This window comes from Phaenicophaeus curvirostris, chromosome 1 (assembly GCF_032191515.1).
Source record: "Phaenicophaeus curvirostris isolate KB17595 chromosome 1, BPBGC_Pcur_1.0, whole genome shotgun sequence".
In the NCBI taxonomy this organism is placed as follows: Eukaryota; Metazoa; Chordata; class Aves; order Cuculiformes; family Cuculidae; genus Phaenicophaeus; species Phaenicophaeus curvirostris.
The window spans coordinates 76,788,097-76,812,729 of NC_091392.1; the positions used below are offsets into that span (position 1 = coordinate 76,788,097).

The following is a 24,633-nucleotide window of genomic DNA, read 5'->3' on the forward strand; positions in this document are numbered from 1 at the left end:
AGAGAGTAAATTCAAGCCACCCATGCTCCATTCGCTGCTCCCCAACACCTACAAATGCTCAGGCACACGTGGGCAGCTGCTGTGGCTGTGTGCCTAAAGAACAATGTCAAAACATCTGGGCTACTGGGAAAATATGAGATGCTCCAATGCATCACTGGTGTTTCAGCGGCAATGCCAGTTTTTGCAAGCTGTTACCTCTCCAATAAGATTTGGCTGCTTCTTGTTCTATACCAGAAAATACTCAACTTTCAGTTGTGATGACTGAATTATCTGAGACAATTATCTGTGAGCCCAGGTCAGTGAACTGATCCAAAAGGGAGAAAAAAAAAAAGCTAAAGGGAAAGCTGGGATTGCAGCTGATGCTCCAATAATCAATCAAGTGCTTTAAATAATCAGCTACAGACCACAGCTACTAAGTACCTCCTTTCTGAAAACAGAAGGATCTTGTGTAGTACACCAAAAGACAAAATATAACATGAAAGAAATATTTAAGTTGCAGAATATTCACCGAGCTTATCTCCATTTGGGTCAAAGGTGAGTTCAGCTAGACAAAAAGAAAATGTTACAAATACACATTGCCAGGAATGACTATTTACTACTGCTGTTCTTTTAGGCAGGATACTTTTTTTCTTACAAGCCCTTTAAAACCATCTGCTGAGGAGGGATTTCAGGGTAACCTACCATGTCAGATTAAACTACAATCAGCCAGAAGGGAACAACTGGTGCAGGGTGGAACTACAGAGTGTCAGCACAGCCGTGCAAGGTACTGAAAAAAACCCTAAAACCGTCCTGGGCTATACTGATATGTACAAATAAAGCTGTGGAGGCTGAGGTAGAAGGGGCGCTTTGGGGCAGGAGTGCAAAACCCTGGTAGAGCTATGTGGAAACAAAATCAAAATAGAAATTATATCTTATTTTAGGACCACCTGACTCAATTATGCGTATATTCTTCACTCTTTAATACCACATTTTAAAACTGAACTGATACAATTTAAAGTAATTTTAATTTACACCTTAGACCATTAGCAAACAGGGGAATGTGCCTACACTTTTTGAAAAACATTCAGTTTGTCTGACTTCTAACTACTGATCAGGCAGAGGTAACAGATATCCAGGTTAAGAAGGTTTTGAAGAAAAGACGGATGACGCTGATGCAACTTTTGCTTTTTAAGCTGAGTCTTCATTATGAAAGGTGATATTTAGGTAAGTTAATTAAAGCAGACAAATTAATTACATCCTTTCCAGTCTTGTACACTTACCAAAGTATGAAAGAAAGAGACCCAGACTTCACATATGTGAATATCTGTTGCTCTAAGGCTTATTTTAATATATTTGCAAATGTTCTCTTATACTACATTTTTTTCCTGACAACTTCTCTAATGTCATCATTGACAAAGAGCACAACAGACAGAGACAACTACAGGAAGCTCCTTTCAAGATTTAGAGAAAGTCTTTGATAAAATTGCTCATTAAAAAAAAAATATGGGCAGAGCAGCTGGGAGCCATGACATCATAATCTCTACAAGAACAAAATATTCCTAACAGTAAGGACAGTAGAGTACAGTTAGATTAAGCCAAAAGAAAAAAGTAATGTCATTACCCACAGTAAACCACCAGAGGGCAATGGAAAAGTTTCTTAGGAAAAAGAGTAGAAGCAGTATTACCAACGGGATGCATATTGCTATTAGTGGATATATTACCGGTAGGGAACTGAAATGCTGCATTTTTTAGATAAGAATTCGGACAGTACAGGTAGGGACTCACTCCTTTTTTCTGTACATATTTCTTTTACAGAAGAGTTGAAATGCATGATAAAAGTAGTTTTCACTAAAAACCTATAATACATGTTGGAAAACTGGAAAAAAAAATCTTTCATTCAAAAACTCACTTTTCTGATGGTGGAAATTCATTATTCTGAACTACAAGATTTAATAATCCTCTTCCAAAAAGGGAAAGGAGAAGATTAATTGTTTCATAGTTGTGCTTTTCCTCTAATATCACTAACACTGGGATACTTTAAAGCATTAGCACACTTCCATGGGATCCTGTATTTCTAGGAAATTAAATAATGTTGTAATTTAGGTGGAAACTCACCAAATAACTTTGTTATTCCGTCCTCAGTAAAAGACTGGGTGAAACCTGGTGAGACAAAGAAACACTCAAAACCAGCTGATATGTTTTAGAATAAAATTACTAAATTTACCTTAGCTACATCTATCAGATGTTTGGTTCTCTTATCATGTGTGGCAAGTACTAAGTGTGATGAAATGAACTAAGGGAAATTTTGCCTAAGAACATATTTTTAATCTGTTTCTAGTGGCAGCATTCTGCTGGGAAGTGGTGTGATTTACCTAACTCGAGTCTATTGATCTATTATTCTAAGTGACAGCATACATTGTATAACTCAATCCTGCAAAGATCACAGCAGGATCAAACAATGCAAAATCAAATCTCTTAGCTATCCGATTTCTAGAATATTGTGTTGCTTCTCTTCAGCATTTGTAAAGACTTTTAACTACACTAGGTACTAATTAGACCTAATTTAAAACCTAAAAGAAAGTAAAACATAGGCATATACCTAGGATGTTAATTCTAGTCTGTAAGAAGAAGTCCAGACTGCTGCCCACTACCCTCCTGAGATGCAATTGAGACCTGGAGCCAATTTCTATCCATTCAAATTCACTGAAATACGTGCCCTAGGGGCTGACATATTCTAGAAAGCACTATAGTTATCAGTTTTTCCCATTTTTAGGGTTGATTTTCATAGTAGAATGTTTACGCTGCTTAAAATATCACATGAGCCTGCATGTAAAGCTGTATGTCAATCACCCCTCTGCACAGCTCCCTAGGGAGCTCCTGCTCTGGGTGTCCATTCCTCCTGCAGCTGGGTTAATGGGAAAAGAAACTCGCCAATAGATTCTGTGGTTCTGTCTTCCAGGGAAGAAGCTGTGATGTCTAAAGAAAATAATTATGAGAAATAATTTAATATGTCCTGTATACTCAGAAGGCATAAATACTTTCTGAAAGTTTTAATCTCCAGAGCACATAGCATCTATCTGAGTTACCCAGCACCCTTCACCCTCCACTGTGTTGAAAGACCTTCAACTGTGGGTCCGTCCTTAAGAGCTGTTTTGGTCTCAACAGGTCACACACATACACAGTGATGAGACCAGCTGAATTTTCCATCATTGCTTCCCAGCAGCATCTTGGGTCTTCACATTGCACTTATAGAATCATAGAATGGTTTGGGTCGGAAGGGACCTTTAAATGTTCAATCCCCCTGCGATGAGTAGGGACATCTTCAACTTGATCAGGTTTCTCAGAGCCCCATCTGACCCAGCCTTGCTGAGTTGTTTTCAGCACCTAGTACATGCACTGGAACATGCTCCTGTGCAGATTTCATCGTTGAAAGAAAAGAGGACTCAGCTGTTGCAAGGTTTCTCTCAACTGAGGGGGACAGCAGGCAACAACCTGTCCAGAGAAGGGAACAAAGCTAGTGATGGGTCTGGAGAACAAGTCTTAGGACATGAGGCTGAGGGAACTGGGGCTGTTTAGCATAAATTAAAAAAGCTTAAGGGGAGACCTTTCCACTGTCTACAACTGCCTGAAAGGAGGTTGTAGCGAGGTGGGCATTGGTCTTTTCTCCCAAGTGATAGGTGATAGGATGAAACATCCTCAAATTGTACCAAGGGAGGTTCAGATTAGACATCAGGAAATATTTCTTTGCAGAAAGGGTTATTGGGTACTGCAACAGTGGAGTCACCGTCCCTGGAGGTGTTTAAAAGATGAGGTGCTCCGAGATATAGTTTAGTAGTGGACAGGTACAGTTGGACTCGATGACCTCAAAGCTCATTTCCAACCAATGGATTCTATGATTCTGTGAACCTGCAAGGAACCCCCTACAGATGGGGATGCCAGGGAAGGGCCCCCAGCCAAAACGCAGTTCTGAAACACCCCCTGTCCCCCCAGCACAATTGTGCGGGAAAGATGTTCCACCCCAACAAACCCACCCGGCACAAATGCTCTGCTGCCCCAAACCCCCGCCCCAGGGATGGTCCTGGTTACCTGGTGGCGCAGCTGGGGAGGCAAGCAGCGGGGCCAGGCAGGACGGGAGGAGCAGGGCTGCCCTGGCCATGGGTGCTGCAGCGGGGACCGGGGTGGGAGAGACGGGCTGTGCCAGGGGCTGTACAAGCCCCAGCCACCCAGGGGCGCCTTCCTGCATTTCAAGGGGTGGTGGCAGGTCCAGGCTGTCGCCCTTTCTTGGCTCACAAAAACAACAAGTGTCGGGCAAGAGGGTCCCAGCTTCTGGCCAGCCCCAAGAGCCAGAGAGTCATTGAATAGGTTGTGTTGGAAGGAACCCTAAATATCATTCGCTTCCAACCCCCTGCTGTGGGCGGGGAAACCTCCCACCAGACTGGGTTGCTCAAAGCCTCATCCACCCTGGTCTTGAGCATCCCTGAAAGCACAGATAGGTTTGTTTTTTTGTGTGCTTTTGGGGTTTTTTTTTGTGTGTGTTCGGTTGGTTGGTTTTGGTTTGGTTTTGTTATTGTTGGTTGGTTGTGTTTCTTTGGTTTTGTTTTTCGTGCTGTGAGCTTATCTAACAGAATTTAATGTGTTTCCTTATAATGCCAGCATAGTTGATACGGGCCTAGGTGAATTAACCATTGATGAACAGGATAACCATTGTTTAGCAGCTCGAGATAAACACAAAGAAAGGACTAACACTTAAAGGTAAACAGAATAGTAATAATTTAGCCGAAGCAACTGACACTTAAAGGATAGCGGAATAGAAGCTGCTCACACTTAAAGAACACACAGGATGACAGTTGTTTAGCTAAAGCAACATATTTCTATAAGCCTTGACGTAGGAAGGGGATCTGTTGCTAGAAGCTTTGTAAGTTATAGAGTCTTGATTCTGCGTGTCATAGTACAACATGTGAACTTTCCTAGATGATTACTGGTGACCTTCCAGTACCTGAAGGGGGCCTACAAGACAGCTGGAGAGGGACTGCTTACAAAGGCTTGTAGTGATAGGACTAGGGGCAATGGGTATAAACTGGAGAGAGGCAGGTTTAAATTAGACATAAGGAAGAATTTCTTCACTATGAGAGTGGTGAGGCACTGGAACAGGTTGCCCAGGGAAGTTGTGGATGACCCATCCCTGAAGGTGTTCAAGGCCAGGTTGGATGGGGTCTTAAGCAGCTTGAACTACTGGGACATGTCCCTGCCCATGGCAGAGGGGTTGAAACTGGATGATCTTTAAGGTCCCTTCCAACCCAAACTATTCTATGATTATTTTTAGCAATCCTTTGCACGTTACTGTATTGACCTGAAATAAAACTTGCTATTTTTGTTTATTCTTTGAGGAAAAGGAAGACTCAGCCTTCATTACAGCACAATTGCAGGCTTCCTTCCAATTTCTCTTAAAAAGTCTGTCCAGATTATCCAGATTTGATCATTCTGCCTTTATGTTTAACAGCAGCCCCGATGAATTCAAGATAATTGCTCATAGGTATTCTATGATTCTATGGCTCTTCCCAGACTATTAATATCTCAGGAGTCATCTGCTGTGCTGTGGCTAGATCCCCTGTTAGATATCTGTGAATCCACACAGGTGAGCACCTTCAGAGAACTACCTTCTAATTCTCCACACCAGGAGGGAGTTTTCTTTCTACCTTGGGAAAAGCAACTACTAGAAATCAAATGACTTACTTATTAATGGCATAATGTGATTTTAAATGTGACAGACTTTGCCTGCATGAGACATTATGGGAGATTAAAATGTCTCAATTAAAGGCTAGATATTCTTTAAAAGACACCTTTTGCTGCTCTAGAAAGGGTGAGGTGATAGTTGTGTGGTCATTAATACCAGACCTGGGCCTTGTAGAGTTAAGGAGCAGCTCAGAGCTGTACAGAAGGTCATATTTCTGATGACTCAACTTTTAATCTGCTGCTTTTTTCCAGCAATGAAAGGTCAGATAATGACTAATCTGGCATCAAGTCAGCACAAATTGAGCCCTCAATATTTGTAAGGGTTTTCAAACAGCACAAAAGAAGAATATTTTGCTTTATTGTGATTCCAAAGCCTGGTCTCACTTTCTTGGCTTAGCAGAAATTGTCTCTTCTTCATGCTCTGTAACAGACTACAAGGCTGTTTGCTCAACCCCCAAACGCTGAATTAGTCACACAGAAATTCTGAATATTTTAATGGAAATCCAAAAAAAAAGGAGACATTACTAAACAGCAGTATCTGCAGAATATGCCTTCAAACTGGAATCTGATAAACCCCATGCAAGCTCCATTGTGAGATACCACAGGGTGTTCAGCACGGCATGAGTAAGAGGGAGCGTGGGCTTCATCGAGTGTACTCTGCAGAGAATCAAAAGGTGAGCAATTTAGTGTTCCTAGATAAGACTCTGAGCAGACATGGTGTCCTTGACCACCAGGATTTCTGTCCTGTAGCTGATGCAGTTCCAGAGAGTGAAAAAAAAAGGAAATAATTTGCTCTACGGAAAAAGGAGATTAAATTATGAAGGGACAATTAAATGCAGTGGAAAAGCATGTTTACTAAACCCCAGTGTTCCTCACTGAAACCACTTCTTGAGTAACTAGATTTTGCTTGATTAACTATCACCTTCTCATTGTGCTTGTTTACTAGTGACCTATAGTCCCTCTTCTCCTGACACCTCACCGATTACTTCATGATATCTTCACCTTACATTTTCATCTATTGCCCATCTAATATGCCCACCCTCTTGCCTTCCACTTGCTAAATTTCCAGTCTCATGCTTTTGCCTATGTCTTAGATTAATTTCTGACTTTATGGGCTGGTTCTTTACTCTGAAGAGGTGAGAGCTAGAGTGAGTCTGAAAACAGAATTAAGTAGCAAGATCTGTCAGATATGCCACAAACTGATTTCTCCAGAAATTTGACAAATGAAGGGAGTTTTATTACTTTTGCTAGTCCTGCAGATTATATCAGGCAATTGTTCATGTATGGAATCCAAATATATCTCACCCCTTTCTGCTGCAGGGTTAGGATGCAATATGAGTTGTGCTCATGGAGTTGCCTTTGCCACAGGTTGTTATCTTGGAAAGCATGAGTTGCATTTCTGAGTTGAAAGAGGAATTCTTTCACTTTAACATTCACAGCTTCCTCATGTTGTAGTAGACAGGTCGTGCTCACTATTTGATACTCCCCTCTTAACCACAGTACATTTTAAACAGTTGTGCAGGACTTTAACTTGGTGCTGTGTTACTATCTCAACTCAAGTTACCACTGAGCTTTAAAATAAGAAGCAAGAGAAGACGAAAAAACTCTGTACAAGGCCTGGGGACTATGAAATGCCCAGAAACCTCAGGACAAACCTCGTATCTCCTTATGTATTTCTGTAATGTCAGTTATAAGGCATATGCATTGCCAAAAAGGGAAATAGTGACAAAGGACTGCAGCCTGATGTGCCCTGATGTCAGGACTGAAATCTATGCATTATTCAGGACTCACATGTCTGCCATTCTGCCTCAACTGCATTTCCTACCATCTCAGGTTGGGTGTTGGGTTGATTTACTATTCTGGTTTTAAGGCCTGTATTTTGTTACTTGCTGCTTATTAGCTGGCTTTCTATTCGAACAATTGAATGAACTTGGGGCTGGTCCTGTGAAAAAAAGTAGTCAGCCTTTGCCTTTGAGTTACACAAGGTCTGGAAGAAAGTCTGTGGAGAATTTTGACCATTGTTATGAGCAAAGAACTAAGAGTCCATAATTAAAGCACACACTGAAAGTTTTAGACTGAATGTATATAAGGATAAGACTTCAGGAACATGACGTAAAAGGTAGATTTTCAAGGCAGATTTTTTTTTGAGTGTGGGGTTTTCACTGAACTGTTGAAAATTATTCTTAAATTTCCAACTATCTTTGATCTATCTCCTCTCCAGGCTACTGAAGTCTCCTGCTTTACAGGAAAGTTGCCTGTGTGGACAGGTTGCTGATGAAGGGGCTGGAGAACAGGCCTTACGAGGAGCGGCTGAGAGAGCTGGGGTTGTTTAGCCTGGAGAAGAGGAGGCTGAGGGGAGACCTCATTGCTCTCTACAACTACCTGAAAGGAGGTTGTAGAGAGGAAGGTGCTGGCCTCTTCTCCCAAGTGACAGGGGACAGGACAAGAGGGAATGGCCTCAAGCTCTGCCAGGGGAGATTTAGGCTGGACATTAGGAAAAAATTTTTCACAGAAAGGGTCATTGGGCACTGGAACAGGCTGCCCAGGGATGTTGGTTGAGTCACCTTCCCTGGAAGTGTTTAAGGCACGGGTGGACAAGGTGCTGAGGGGCATGGTTTAGTGTTTGATAGGAATGGTTGGACTCGATGATCCGGTGGGTCTCTTCCAACCTGGTTATTCTATAACTGCAGAGTCCAGCTATGCAGATAGGTGGTTAGCTGATTTATTTCAAAGACAGTGAGCTACAGTATATCTTATAATTGAGGAGAAGCTGCGTGAGTTTTACCATTGCAAGACACTTGAATACCAATGGAGTCTTTGGCTTGTCAATGAACAGCGACAGATCTCCAGTGTATGCACACCAAATACCCAGTCATAGGAAAGCAAGCCCTATAATAAGGTACAAAATGAAGCAATACAGCTTAAGGAAGTTTCTCCATATTCAGTGCTTAGGGCCTAGCCAGATCCTTGGTCTCCCTAGCATTTCCACTGGAAGACCTGCCAAGGTGCACCATGGCTCCCTTGCCTCTCAAACAGTCAGAAATGCACAGGCTGTCTCCTGTTTTCTGCCCAAAGGGAGGCAGGACACAACTGAGATCAGATTTCCCACCTTGAAGTTCTCCTACCTGTAAAGTTTGTTTTGGTCAGAGATGACTTCCTTCATAGGCAGGTAAAGAGATTTTTCTGATCAACTTCTCACACTGGTGACTTGATGCCAAGTATTAACCAGAGCAGCATTTCTGTTACTTTCTGCAAAAGTAAATTTTGTTACAATTTCTCTCAGAAACTGGTGCAATGGTAAGAATTGCTAGGCAGAGCCTGAATATTGAGTATTCTGCTAGCCCAGAATTTGGCTATCTGGGGAGGAACGTGTACAGTGTTTAAAAGGTGAACGATAGGACCTCCTTCCACAGATGAGCTATCCCTCCCGTTCCCACACTTCAGCCTTTAAAAAGAATGTGTGGAATTTGTAAAGAAAATTGAAACTAGACTAGTTTAAGAATTTAGATTTTCTTTTTACTTTTCTTTACATTTGCATTCATCAGGGTCCTAAAATGTTTTCTCTAGCCTGTGCAATTTAATCAAGATCACCCTTTCAATGGCTTTTTTTCATTCTTTTTATTATCTCCTTCAGTCTTTAACCATGCATTACAGTGTCCATCAAAAAAAAGGGACTGTGCTTATCGGCAAGGGCTGAGAGAATGGCTGAAAGGCCAGGAAAAAAAGGCCAAGCCAGAACAGCAGTAATGAGTGTCACTCAGCTCTGGGATGTGCCTGAAGCCAGAGGGAGAGAGATAATTGCAACATAAGGAACTGGGGAAGCTCGAGGGAAAAGGGACAGAAACAGAGAAGAGAGACAGCTCCCTAGTGCCAGCTTTACAGTTATATATAACTTTTTTAGATATTGTGTAATAGGTATAATGTCATATATATATAACCAATGTTTTAACAATTCAGTAACAGGAAGTCCATTTTCCTTTCAAACTGTGTCTGAAGGGATTTTGCTTTTATGCTTGAGAGCAGGAGTGTGTGAGCATGAAACAGATGCAAGGAGAGAGTCATGTTGTTTACCCATGTCCTTGTTATTGTTAGGATGAAGAACCATCAGAAGCCGTCCCTGAGACCAACCAGGCTGATGAAGCGCAGAGCTGATCAGCTGGTGCAGCTCCACTGGCCAAGATGCAACTAGAGCCAAGCAGAGATCAGCAAGAACTTGCTACTCACCTGCCCATCCATCATCTATAACTTTCTGTCTGCCAAGAGCCATGTGCTGGGAAATACTTCCCATCACCATTTCAGAGATGCTAAACAGATCATAAACAGGTACAAAGTCCCCCAAATGAAGTGAACACAATTGTATTCTCTGCTTGCAGAGCATGAGACTCAGAGTGAAGGTGTTAAACTTTCCTTAAATGCTATAGTGCATTGCCAAAACCACAGGCCAGTGAGCCAAATTCTCAGTAAGAAAAAACCCAGACACCTCAGTGTACAGTTAATTTCAGTTAACCAGCATATTTTCCCTCCTTTAATGTCACTGGGCAGTATATGCATGCTTCTTATGTAGTCACCTACACAATGCAAATGGTTACCTTTCAAATGCTAGGACCTGCCACTGAAATTCCCAGAGATCTGCCTGCAGCAACTGAAGACCTGGTTATCAGCCTGAGTCCCCTTCAGGATTGTAATCAGTAATGATTTCTAAATGGTCCTGAAATGCCTTTCCCTTTGCTGTGTTTGCATATCCAGCAGCTGTGTGGGTGTGAGTTCAGGTCCTTGTTCTGAAATTAAGATTTTCTACTTGGTAAGGCCTATGCGCCAGGAACTAATGACCCATCCCTTTTCAATAACCTGCTAATACTGAACAAGTTGTATATGCAAAACCACATCACTTTAGCTCTCAAAGACTGTGGAAATTTTCTTGCTTCTAAAGAAATCTGTAGCTAATTAATTTGGACTGGAAATTTCATTTAGTTGTAGGGGTTATCTGAGAGCCTAATATGAAAGACAACTACCTTAAGAATCTTCCAGCCAAAATCAGATCAGGTTAGTGAATACCAAAACATGTGGGTCCATTTCAGGTCAAAATGTCACCTGACACCTCTTCTTTTATCATCTTATTTTAAAACATTTATTTCTCCACTGGTATTTGAAGACCTGGGTTTATCCCGGAGCATCTGGCAAACAAAAGGATCATCTCAAGAAAAATGTAACCTTTCTTCTACTATTCCTTTGGTGCTCTGCTCGGTGGGGCAAAGATTCTATCTTTAGACTGTACTTACCAGAGTAGCATCATGCTTCATGACACAGCTCGGAGGTGTTGCAGTCATACAAATACTAAATGTTGTTTTCCTTCTAGTCCGACTAACCCACGAACAAAAACCAGCATGTCAAGTGCTTTACTGAATCTCTTTATTGATTGCTGGTGCATATACTATAAAAAAGCGGTGCATTATTAGCAGCAATAACATGATTTAAATACAGACACCTTCTACTCAGGGTCGACAAATCATTGATATCAGCCTGTCCCAAAGAAGTTGTAAAATAACTGATAAGAACTGGAAATAATATCAAAACAGACAGTAATTATTATAAACAAATGCATTTGAACCTGAGGTGGCTTAGTTACTGTGTAGGACTCTGATTTAACTGGAGCTACCTCATTTGGGAAAAACAAAAACAACCCCAAAATTCAGTACTACCCCAAGACAGAAACAACATACTGTCTCTCTGTGAGGTACTGTTCTGGACAGGTAGATTAGAATAATTTTATTCAAGCCAGTGTGGGGAAGAGACTGAGACTTCTCTACTAAATGAATACAATTTCTTTCATCTTCAACACCCCTTTCATACAAATCCCATTACAGGCTGTCAAGAGAAGGAAAATCACATCCAAACCTGGGCTTCATAGAAAAGTTCAACGCAACCCTTGACATTTCCTGTTTTATCCTGGAATTTTTGCACTTGCACATATGGAACTTACCTATGTTGAAAAGTACTGCAAAATCAAGTCAGCAAATTGATCCACCTGGTTATGGTTGTTGTCTAGACAAGACCCAAATCCAGCTTTTGATGCAACAGCTTAAGCCCATGCTCACTGATATATTTTGAGCATTGCTGGTATTACAGGATTAAGAAAATTCAAAATGAAAGTAATATGCCATGCTTTGTCCATATATGGAGAGGTTAGAGATTTAATTCAGATTCTGGAAGACATGAGTGAAGATTAATCAGACGGACAGCGTGTCCTCTTTTATAAAGGTCTCTTCAGTGAAAATAATGTAAAAGTAAACAAGCATTTTATCTTGTTTTGTTGAAGAAGCAGAGCCTTCCTGCACCGATTTATCTGAGAATAAAAGAGACAAAAGCTAATAGAAGCAGAGTATCTTACTGACATTCAACCTGCTGTGAGCGTACTATCAATAAAGAGAGGGCACCCATGTGCCATGAGGAACATGGCACGACATATCATGGTTCAGAATAGAGGGGTTGTGTGCATATCTGACTAGTGAGCTGCTCAGGGCCGTGGGCAGTAGTTCTGGCACAGGATAGGACCTGGAATCTTCAGCACGGCCAGTGATGGCTTCCAGGGAGAGCAACCTGAAGGAGTGATTAAACACACTTTGTCACCCTAGAGGAAGCACTAGATGTGGATGGGAAGGTTTTCTCTGGAAAGCTGTTCACTGCTATTCCTAGTCTGAATCAGAAAAACTGTTCTAGTTTTCAAAGAGCACAGCTCGCCTGCCTCCTGTCACTTCACCAGGTCACTGTCAAACCTGGCCTCTAGATGCACCCAGCCATGAGCTTGTTTCATGCCATGACAGGCTTGTGGGGTTATTTGACTCCACAGCTGGGAAACACCTATGATTAATTCCTGATTTTTTTTGGAGTAAAAGCAGCAGAGCCCAATGCTTGCTCTGTCAGGAGGTTCTGCTGAAGATGCTGGGTATTCAGACTTGCTTCATTAAATGCAGTCTGCATCAGCACAGGGAGCTAGATGTTATCTTGTGTGACTGTGAATTGGTGGCTGGTTGACTCTTAGAAGATTTTGTTGGTGAATTTGACTTTAGCATTTGATTTAGGAAGCTTCCTTGCACCTCTTCTGAGACATACTAACATATTGTATGAAAACACAAACACAGGTAAACCTGGCTTACCCTATACGTCAGCAGGATGACAGGATCTGCCTCAGAGGCGGTAACATTTCATCGCCGAGAGGATGACAGTGATGAGCAGAATCAGTGCAGTGAAGTACAGGATGAAAGCAATGTAACACCAAGGTGAGTTCTTCAAGCAGATTGCTGCCAAAGGGAAGCAAGTAAAATTTTGTTCTGAGTTATGGGAGCATGCAAAATCATTTTAGCTAGACCTTCAGAAGGAATGTGTTATTGTGTGCGCTATAGGTCTAGCACCTGTGGAAAGTGAATGGCAAATTTATGAGGATGTCCTTGGTATGCTGCAGATGCAACTCAAAACATTCTAGGTTTTCATTTTTCACTTAAATGAGCCTGTAGAAGCTAAATTTTGTTTTGGAGAACCTTTTCTTAACCAAAAATCAAATTCTTGAAAACTGGAAAGCTGTTGTTCCTGGCATTTTAGTTATTAATTGAAAAAAACCTCTTTATATATTTATATAGGTTTATATGCATATACACCTGTATTCATGTATATTTATATCTGAAATCACATTTTTGCTCTTTTCCTAGCCAGTCCCAGTTTTTGTCCTCATAGCTGTTGAGAAGATGCCTAAATATATGACCTCTCACCCCCTGTGGCAGCACACAACTTTGCCAACACTGCTTCTGTACAGTTTGCCTGGAGTGCCCACACAGCACTGCCAGCTTTTCTCACTCTGGAGTATACCCTGCCTTTCCCTTGAGAGTGGTTTGCAATGGTCATGCTATTGTGGGTTATTTTTTTGAGGTTATGCAATTGAGGATCCACAAGGAAATCCTGAAGTTCACATACAGGATATAAAAAAATTTTTATAGGTAATTTGAAATTCTAGAGACTTTTTTTGCTAGAATATCATCCTTTTATGTACAGAAAGAAACATGTTGAATTAGTTGCTAAATGCCTGCCTTCATAATTTTCTCCTCCAACTGTAATCCTGTCCAGGATCTCTACATTCGTTTGATCCCCACTCCTTAACACTTTCCAGGCTGAGCTGTATGGGAACAATCCCCCTCTGGTCTAAACCAGAATGAGAATGCCTGACTTCTGTGGTTTTAAAGAGCTTTCAGTGAAGAATGTGAAGGGACAGAGCTCATCTGTAGCATTTATCCACGTGTACAGCTTATAAGGGTTTTGATATTCCTAGGACAAAATTCATAAAACCTGAAAATACAGGCAACGTATGCAGAATCAGAGAAACATGGGAGAAAGTAAGGACTTGGGTGTATAAAGGCAGTCGACAAGCAGAGGGCAGAAGGTGATATAACTGTATTACTGACTATACTTTTCATGCTGCAGACTGACTTCAGTTTCACTGGCATAAAGTCAGAGGGCATGTAAATGAAGCCAGTAAGTTGGCTTTGCCTGTCTAACAGCAGGACTGAGATCTCCTCCTGGCCCACTTACTTGCCTGTCCCTCTGCCGCTTTTGATCAGAAAGACCATTGGAAGCTTTCAGTTTCTTTTTCCATGTGATAAGGCCAAATTGACCCACCAATGGAAACATTTGTTCTCACTACTATTTCCTGTAGCTAACACTTTTTCTGTAAGTATCTTTTCTTATGCATCACACGAATGCAATACTTCCTTCTCTTTTCTTCATTTTCACCACATAAAGGAGCGTTAAAACTCATATCCCATTTATTGTTTCACTTGGCAGAACAAAGTTGACTTTTTAGTCCTGGTTACACATTTTGAGAAAATAGTCTTAATGTATCTTAAAATTTTAACTTAAGATAGACAAAATTTGTCTGAACTTGTCAAATAACTATTCAAAGCCTCGTTTTTGCTTCCTGTCTATCACTTTCTACAAGTAACTCAGTTTCTGTGCTTTAAATACTATTGCTTACCTGTTCGTTCATGCTAAATGCATTTGGAAAAGAAAAACAATATGTTGTGGATAAAAAGAACAGAAGAGTTTGCAAGTGCCTCCACTGCAAAATTAATTTTAGCCACATGTTCTGAGCATCCCTCAGGAGTGGGGAAAAGGGAAAAATGGATCAAAATCACCTGCAACAAAGACAGAAAGTGATATTGTCCCATGCCCTGGAAAAATGTGCTATATAGCTGCTGAACAGGTGGCAAGTTGAAGTTTCTGTGTTTTGTGTGGTTCTAACTCACTGGAGGCATGGAATGGCAGTCTGCCCTGCTACCAGGTCCTGGTCCTCCAGTAGACCACGCTGCTTGCATGGTGCATGTTCATTTTCTTCTGGGATCCTTTTGGGATGTACTATCTTGTCCATTCTCAGAAGAAAGCTGATCATATTTCAGAAAACCATTCATTTCCCACAGTGTGAATACAGAGCGTCAAATGTTACTTCTTATGCCCAGAACTCATCTCCAACAGCACCTGCAGTGGACATTCCCATGGTCTACACGAGACCCGTTACTACTTTGCCAGCAACATATTGCAATGTTTTCTGTTCCATTCTTTAAAATAAAAGGTACTTCGGGGAAGTGCAACACAGTCTTTTAAGTTTGGGCATTTCTGAACCAGAACAGCACAACCAAGCAAGTTTTGTGGGGCCTGAAGGAGGGAAGTAGCCAGGGACTGTGCTATACAGAGTCAGCTGGTTTGCTCCACCATGGCTTGTGTTGAGAAGTGTGGACACAAATCCGTCAGCAGCAAGGGAGCCTGGGCCACCCTTTGCTTTCAGGTGCAACACATACCAGCAGCACAGACAAAATCACAGAATCACAGAATCATAGAATCATAGAATGATTTGTGTTGGAAGAGACTTTAAAGCTCATACAGTTCCAACGCCCCTGCCATGGGCAGGGACACCTCCCACTGGATCAGATTGCTCAAAGCTTCAACCAGCCTGGCCCTGAATACCTCCAGGGATGGGGGATGCATGACTTCTCTGGGCACCCAGTTCCAGTGCCTCACCACCCTCACAGGAAAATATTTCTTCTTAATATCTCATCTAACTCTCCCCTCTTTCAGCTTAAAAACATTACCACTCATCCTGTCACTGCACTCCCTGATAAAGAGCTTCTCCCCAGCTTTCCTGTAGCCCCCTTTCAATACTGGAAGGATGCTATAACGTCTTCCCAGAGCCTTCTCTTCTCTAGGTTGAATAAGCCCAATGCTTTCAGCCTGTTCTCACCTCACAGGGGAGGTGCTCCAGCACTCTGATCATCTTTATGGCCTCCTCTGGACTCAACTCTAACAGATCCACATCCTTCCTGTGCTGAGGACTCCAGAACTGGACCCAGGACTCCAGGTGAGGTCTCACGAGAGCAGAGCTGAGAGGCAGAATCCCTTCCCTTCTTTTGATGCAGCACAGGACATGGTTGGCTTTCTGGGCTGCAAGTGCACATTGCTGACTTGTGTTGAGCTTTCATCCACCAGCACCCACAACTCCTTCTCTTCAGGGCTCCTCCTCTCAATCCATTCTCCACCCAACTTGTAATTATGCTTGGGATTGCCCAGGTGCATAAGCTAATTCACTAGCCCATAAACCAAGGGCTCACACATCTTCACAGGCTTAGCTGGGGCTGAGACATAAAAAAGTTTAGCCTAATGCAAATTTGGAGTCCTGTGACTCTACTTGAAAACTGTGTCACCAGCAGCCTTCATGCATACATGGGGAAAAGCAGCTGAGAAATGTAATGAAGGTGTTTTAATTTGCCTAGATGATATTAACGTCTCTTTGGGCATCTAGCCCTAAGCAACTCATCCATTGTATGTAAATATATAATTATGATAGTATATGAAGACAATAAAGTATAATGAGAAAATATGAAGTGTTCTGTAGTATTGTAGTACCTGTGTGAGTAGTTTTGGGTGTGCTGTCCAGTCTGTCAGATTGCCATTTCACTTTCACCTCAGCGTACGTGGCTGCATTGCCTACAGAGAGGAAAAAAGATACAATTAGAGAACCTGCCCAAGTCCAGCCCTTTCCATTCTCTTTGTGCCCAGTACCAGACTTTCTCTGAGAAAGTGGAAAGAGCAAGAACATGCAAGAGAGCTTGCTATCATTTTTTTTTCTGCTAATACTTGCATGTCACTGATTGAATGTGCCAAAAAGCAGTTACAAGAAGAGTTCATGTAAATAATTGTCCTGCTGTGCAGTTTTCCAAAGAAATGAAAAAAATGTTGTTCAGTTATTTTAGAAAATGTCAAAAAGCTTTCTAGGTGACTGTATGTTGTCAGGCACTGGACTACTCTATTATTTGAACTAATTCTGTTTTCCTTATTATTCCATATCTTATACACACATGTATACATTCTGTCCATCTTTAATCCAAAGTTAATCAATGGTAAAGTTTTTGGCTAAATTATTTTTTTTCTGTTTGCTTCTCAATAAACCTTTTCTTCCTAGTGAATTCAGATCTTGTACATGGGTATGAAACATGTCTCTATTCTACTTTATAAGGCTCCAAGGAGATCTTATAGCGACCTTCTAGTACCTGAAAGGAGCCTGCAAGAAAGCTGGAGAGGGATTATTTATAAAGGCTTGTGATGACAGGACAAGGGTGAATGGGTATAAACTGGAGAAGGGCAGATTTAGACTAGACATTAGGAAAAATTTCTTCACCATGAGAGTGGTGAGGCACTGGAACATGTTGCCAAGGGAAGTCATGGATGCCCCATCCCTGGAGGTGTTTAAGGCTAGGTTGGATGGGGCCTTGTGTAACCTGATCTAGTGGGGTGTCCCTGCCCATGGCAGCCGGGTTGGAACTAGATGATCTTTAATGTCCCTTCCAACCCTAACTATTCTCTATGTTTCACAAAAAGGAACACAGTTCCTATTGAAAAAAAAGCTATGCATTTCCATTCAGCAGAGACAAGCTATTTTTCAATCAGTTATGAATTAAACATAATTTTTAGGAATTCAGAGTAAACCAACAAATGTAAAACATTATGGAAAATATAAACACACTGTTTTAATTTCATCCACAGATGAAGTTCATTCTTCCAAGTATTTAAATGAGTTGGTAAGCACCACTGCAGACAGAGCACAGACTTCCCCTTTAAACCATTAATTCAACTTTCTCTACAAAAAGAGAAAAGAAATTCCTATCTGTAGTTAAGTGTCAGCCATAATAGCCCAAAAGCAGCAGGGGTTTTTTTTTTGCTCCCAGTCCTTAGTCACAGAAAATAGAAAATTGGAGAGAGAACAGATTTATCTGATTCTTCATTGCCCTGCTAATTTATAACCATTCTAATTTGCCTGCAGAGGAAGCCCTTTCCTGTCTTACATCCGTGCCGCGGTCACATGCATACCATGGCTAAGAATCGTTTGCAAGGGGAGTGTTCCACATCTGATGCAGAGCTGGCAGGACTGCTCAAGACTGCTCATGTTCAGTCCTCTGGGCAAGCCAAGAGGAAATCCCCATTTCACAAACCAAGGCAACCAAACTGGTCTTTCTCTGTGAAGGTTTATGCTGTTCATTGTAATGAGGTCTAGAAATCACAGGGAACAACTGATCTTCCTCCAGTCACTACTTTCTCCTCTGTTTCTTCCAAGTGCTACTTGTCATGATCCTTCATGACTTTTTTCCCATTTGTTGTCCTTGTTCTCAGTTATTTGTTTTGGGGATTTATTTTGCCTGTACACATATCAGGAAGAAGTCTTTGTCAGATGCTCGTGCCTCAGAGCATGCACCTGTTCCTTCTGAAAACTACCTAGCATCTCCAGACATCTTGGAAATATCAGCCTACGTAAATTATATCAAGCTAAGACATGGCTGCACTGAAAGAACTGCCTTGAGACAGAGCACATAGAGGCAAATTAAACCATGGCATTTCTGTTACTAGGAAATGCCTTCCAAGTGCAAAAGGATTGCCTCTTATTATGCATGGAGCCTGTGGCAAGCACTCCAGTACTTTTAGTAGCACTGTCTCACATTACACTTTCCCGTGGGACGTGGCAGAGATCAGTGCACACAACAGGGGCTGCTGGAAATCTCTCCATTCCATATATGGTGGTCAGTCAGAGAACCCTAATATGGCCTGGTAACCACTAGCATGGTTGTGACACTTTTGGCTGCAACCATTAAAATAAAGTTTTCACAATGTGTTAGAAGATTTTTACAACTAATGGAAAGCCTAAAAATATTGTCCCCAAAGGTGTAGGAATACCTGGCAAACTGCACGTTCTCTGCCTTTCCAGCCTCAATAGGTGAGGATTCCCACCTGCTGCACTACCATCAGGAGGGCTTGATCACCTGGGCGGATTTGCTAACAGTAATGCAAGTCGGGCTGGAGAAGGAATTGGCAGCAGACATTCATTTTCCCAAGAAAGCAGGTTTGCTGAGATTGCTTTGCTTTAGCACCAAAAGCTAAGTGTTGCTCTCCTTATCTTTGGAAGCCTTGCCTGCACTTGTCTGTTATTATGTATGGATGCTTACAGTGGTCATCTGCATAACCAGAAGAGATCTGGTTTGCCAGAAAAACAACAGCATCAATCAGCTATATTCTTCAGTGGTAAGTGCTGTATGTAAAGTTCAAGGAAGACAAAGAAAATGTTTAGGGACCTGACCTCTATTATGTCGTTGAGTTGCATCATGTAGGCAGTGTTTTCCAGTTCATATATTTAAAAGTACGCTCAGAAGACATCTTACTGCCCAGAGAGTTCTACTGTGCTCAAATCAACAATACTGTTCAATAACAAAAATCATGGGGAAAAGGTACAAATAAGAAGATGATCACAGGTCATGTGGGGAACTGGCTTATGACATAGTTTCTTCTCCATCTTATGATATTAAATCCAAAGCTGAGCTGTTAGAGTAGGAGAGAGAGAGAAAGTGGTAAATGACAGGACGTCTGAGCAGCTTTTGTTGGTGTGCCAGCAGAAGAAGATGTGTTTTTATATCAGCTGCAACACACTACCTTGTAGGTGCCTGCTTGGTGTGTTTTGCCTCATTACCCAGGAGATACCTGTATCAAATTTGCTGGCCAGTAGTGTATGAAATAAGACGTTAGGGTTTTTTTTTTTTATTTTTTTCTTAAGAGAGAAACTAAACAGATTTTTCGTTGAAGTGCCATGTGGAAGATGAGCAAATGTAGACTTAAATTGTGCAAAACATAGAAGTTCAGCAAGGTGGACCATTTGTTCTAACCATCACATGCAAAAACCCAAGGAAGCAGTGCAGGCAAGGAAGGGGGCTGAAGGACGAGGAGAAGCAGGATGCAGACCAGCCAGGAGAGGGCATAGCGGCCATGGAGAGTAAACTAGACATAGCTATTTAATCAGACAAGACAGCACAAACTTTGAAGGCTATAACTCAAAAAATGCAGGAGCAGGGCAGTATGAAACTCCTTTCCCTGTCTCAGTGGACCAACATTGGAATTTCCCAAGCGTGACTGTATCAATGTTCTAATGTAAAATGCGTATGGGGTATGAAAGCAACTGCTTCCTCTGAGCTTTTTCATGCAGGGGGGTGATAGAGTACCTAAGTCCTCTGAATTCACTGTAGCATGGGAAATACCAAGCCAAGAAACATGACCTCCTAAGGGTGCAAGGATTGTTGAGATCTGCCTTAGACTCATGAAGAAGGTCTAATCAAACAAGTTTTAGTACTAAGTATTATCAAATCCCTAACATAGAATCATAGAATAATCAGGTTGGAAGAGACCCACCAGATCATCGAGTGCAACCATTCCTATCAAACACTAAACCATGCCCCTCAGCACCTTGTCCACCCGTGCCTTAAACACCTCCAGGGAAGGTGACTCAACCACCTCCCTGAGCAGCCTGTTCCAGGGCCCAATGACCCTTTCTGTGAAAAATTTTTTCGTAATGTCCAGCCTAAACCTCCCCTGGTGGAGCTTGAGGCCATTCCCTCTTGTCCTGTCCCCTGTCACTTGGGAGAAGAGGCCAGCACCCTCCTCTCTACAACGTCCTTTCAGGTAGTTGTAGAGAGCAATGAGGTCTCCCCTCAGCCTCCTCTTCTCCAGGCTAAACAACCCCAGCTCTCTCAGCCGCTCCTCATAAGGCCTGTTCTCCAGCCCCCTCACCAGCTTTGTTGCTCTTCTCTGGACTCGCTCCAGAGCCTCAACATCCTTCTTGTGGTGAGGGGCCCAGAACTGAACACAGCATTCAAGGAGCGGTCTCACCAGTGCCGAGTACAGAGGGAGAATAACCTCTCTGGACCTGCTGGTCACACCATTTCTGATACAAGCCAAGATGCCATTGGCCTTCTTGGCCACCTGGGCACACTGCTGGCTCATATTCAGTCGGCTGTCAACCAACACCCCCAGGTCTTTCTCCTCCAGGCAGCTTTCTAGACAGACTTCTCCTAGTCTGTAGCACTGCATAGGGTTGTTGTGCCCCAACACAACATCTTTCTCGCAGAGCAGCCAAGGAGTTAGAACAGCTAACAGCGTGGGACAGAAGATGAGGACCACAGTTTCCTGTATGTGTGGTCTCAACTACAAAGCACACACAGAAATCAAAGATAGTGACTGTAAAAATGTATAAGGGAAATTTATATATATAAAAACATGAAATGATATTAATTACATAGGTAATTTTTCATTATATCTTGGTGGGACACACTGACAATATTAATAGTTAGCAAATTCAAGATTGATTGAAAGTATTTCTTCATGCAATATTATGCATGAAGATTATGAAAGACTAAACACCATGCCATCACACTCTAAAGTGCAAGAAAAAAACATTTTGCCTGAAATTTGGTTACATAATTAGCTTCATAATTGGCTGTCAAAAAAATTCTAGGCACTGTCTTTCCAAGCACCTTATACTGACAGCTTTCAGAAGTATGTTAGTGGGTTAGAAGGCGGTATTAAAGTGTATTAAAAGCTGCGTGAAAGCACTTAAAATTATGAAAGATAACCAGAAATGTAAAGGACAGGCTCAGGTGAGGAAACAAAAAAAAATAGATGGAATAGTCGTTTATGCTTTCAAATTTTGAACCATTCTGTAAAGATGGTTGTACTGGGCACATGTGTACATCTCCAATAAGAACTTATGGGGTGTTCTACACCAGGCTACCAAAGATTGTCCTGGCAGTACAACGCTTCTGCAGTGGCCTGATCACAGAACCTAAGGAGCAAGCTGAGTTAACACATGAAATTAAAAGGTATCATACCTGTACAGATGATTTTAGTACTGTGTCCCAAGGAGTGAATTTATAAAGCTTACTTTTATAGAATAAATGTTGCCTTGCTAGCATATTCTGGCCACATTTTTCTTTTGATACTGTGACCTCTGAAAATCATAATTTTAAATAAATTTTCCGTAATTAATTGGCTTACAACTAACAAAGATCAGAATTTTAAAATTATAGCTTGATATTTTTGTTTTAAAAACATGGATTATTTCCTATTTATGTCCATTAATGTCTATCTTTGGCACTTTATTTCTTAAAAATAAATTTTTAAAGTAATGCAGTTTTATAAATGAAGATATCAGTAGTGAAGAGGGAGAGGAGAGGAGAGGAGAGGAGAGGAGAGGAGAGGAGAGGAGAGGAGAGGAGAGGAGAGGAGAGGAGAGGAGAGGAGAGGAGAGGAGAGGAGAGGAGAGGAGAGGAGAGGAGAGGAGAGGAGAGGAGAGGAGAGGAGAGGAGAGGAGAGGAGAGGAGAGGAGAGGAGAGGAGAGGAGAGGAGAGGAGAGGAGAGGAGAGGAGAGGCAAACCTATCACTTTACAATTTAAAAACATTCCCAGTGCCTAAGAAAATTAATCAAATTAAACTATAAACTGTAAATATACCACAGGATACAGAAGTCCAGACAGTGTCAGCATAGCACTGTAACTACCAATGAGTTTCCAATACTCCATATTAATCTCTTCAATGTCTGACCATGACAGTGTTTCAGAAGCTGCACATTTCAGACATTCTACTGAAATCCAGAATGAGATCTTAAAGGTCATTATTTTATTTTTGCTAGAATTCAGTATTCCTTCTATTAATAAACATACTTTTTCCAAGCAAATAGATACATAATAAACAGAGGTGGATGTTATTAGTTATAATATAAAAATGCTTTCAACATGACTTCAGCTTCTTATTAATGCTTCACTTTAAGAAAGAATGGAAGTTTTAAGAACGCAAAGCAAAGCAAAGGAGAAGTAACTAATAAAGAAGATAATTTTTTACCTGTATCTGAAGTTTGTGAAATAAAATGCACTCTTTCCTTGGGCAATACGTCTGCATAAATCACCTCACTTGCCATTTTGAAGACTTTCAGATCTGCAATCAAAATGGACTCGTTGAATAAGTAGTACCCCTTATTACATCCTTTCTGGCCTTCCTCCACCCATCATACCACATGAGGTCAAAGCAAATATTTAGAAGTCTGTAAAACGGAAGGAAACTAGATACTTGTTTTTCAATGTAAATTCTCACCTTGTAGCTTTTGACAAACAGTTCTTAATTCTTAGCCCCTTCTGTTGGTGCATGTTCTACTGAAAACAGCATAGCGGTGGTTTTTATCAACCTTCTCACAAATTGTGACCTTCAGCCCACAAGTTTGGAACTAGTGCTGGCAACGCACTGAGCATGTATGTATCCCCCTCACCAGAACCAGACACTGAGACGTATTTCAACAGAAAACTCAGATCATGATTATTAGATTGCTTTGGTTTGAGATTATAAGATCACTTTCTTCTAAACTTCATCCATTTAGGGTTGAAACCAGAAAGCAATGAAGAGAGGAGGAATTAAGGGAATATCTAACATTACTAAAACATCTCATATCAAGACTTTTGAAAGAATTCTTTTCCTGTATTAATAATCTTTAATTTATTATAATGATTTCTATTTATTTATTATTTAAATTCATTTTAAAAGTTGAATTTGAAAAAAGCCTGTTGTTATGAGGCCAACATTCTTTTTACTTCAGATTTTCCTCCACGTAGAAATTTCTATTTTTTTGTTTGTTTCTTTTATGGTAACTTAAAATGATGCCCAAACTTTGAATTCTTCTCCCGGGGGTACTTCTACTCTTCAGCAAGCTCTAGACCTTGTGCTAATCTTTATATCCTAGGAGCATTATCAAGCTCAGAATTAAACCAGAACTGAGTCTGACTTGTGATTTCTCTGCATCAAATGTTCTAATTAAAGGTTATTTTTTTCAACATGGTTATTTTTTTCCCTATAGCAGAGGTGTTAGTTCAAGATGAAGTCAACAGAATTACCATGGTTGTAACTCAAGAAGTGCAATATTCTGCCCTCTTAGGACCAGCCATAGAAGAAGCAGGAATAACACTTTTGCTTTCTCAGCTTAAAATCACTAAACTGGGTTAAGAATGGGCAGCTGTCACAGTCCTGGTAAAGAAAAGGCTCTGTATAATGCCTAGGGAAACGCTGGAGGGGAGGTAATTTGCTGCTGTCTGTCTTACCTGTTTAGGCCATGCTCGTTATGCAGCTCACCAAACCATATACTTGGAAGAGACAAAGAGGAAAGGTTAAGGCATTGTTTATTCTATGGAGTATAATTTGGGGTAAATATAAATTACTCAGCTATACTCGAGGACTTGCTGACCAAGTTCAAACTGGATAAACAATGATAGTCACAGAGATGATTTCCTAGAGAGAAAAAAAAAAAGGTAGAAAAAAGAGAAAAAGAGAACGGCAGGAAAACAGCCATTTCAGAGACACGAAGAATCTGAATGTTGAGATGTATGTATGCTATGGGGCCAGCGTAACAACAGCACTGGGATGTGATGCAACTACTTTTTATTTTAAGGACATTTAAGATATTTAGTTTTCAAGGTCTTTATTAGTATGCCAGGGCCCTTACCACCAGGCCAGACATCCAGCTGCCTGTTGGCG

General features: G+C 41.3%; 1 long non-coding RNA gene across 3 annotated transcripts; it reads right to left on the minus strand.

Moving 5' to 3' along the window:
• Positions 1-2,909: 2,909 nt before the first annotated feature.
• On the minus strand, positions 2,910-24,234 carry LOC138716697 (uncharacterized). Of its 3 annotated transcripts, XR_011336711.1 has the most exons (5): positions 24,201-24,234; positions 22,957-23,049; positions 16,654-16,734; positions 12,867-13,010; positions 11,125-12,055 (listed from the first exon to the last, which is right to left on the minus strand). It is a non-coding gene; the product is annotated as an uncharacterized lncRNA (long non-coding RNA). The 3 variants fall into 3 exon arrangements; XR_011336710.1 differs by lacking the exons at positions 11,125-12,055; positions 24,201-24,234 and adding an exon at positions 2,910-2,955 and having other exon boundaries at positions 22,957-23,074; XR_011336709.1 differs by lacking the exon at positions 24,201-24,234 and having other exon boundaries at positions 22,957-23,074.
• Positions 24,235-24,633: the final 399 nt, after the last annotated feature.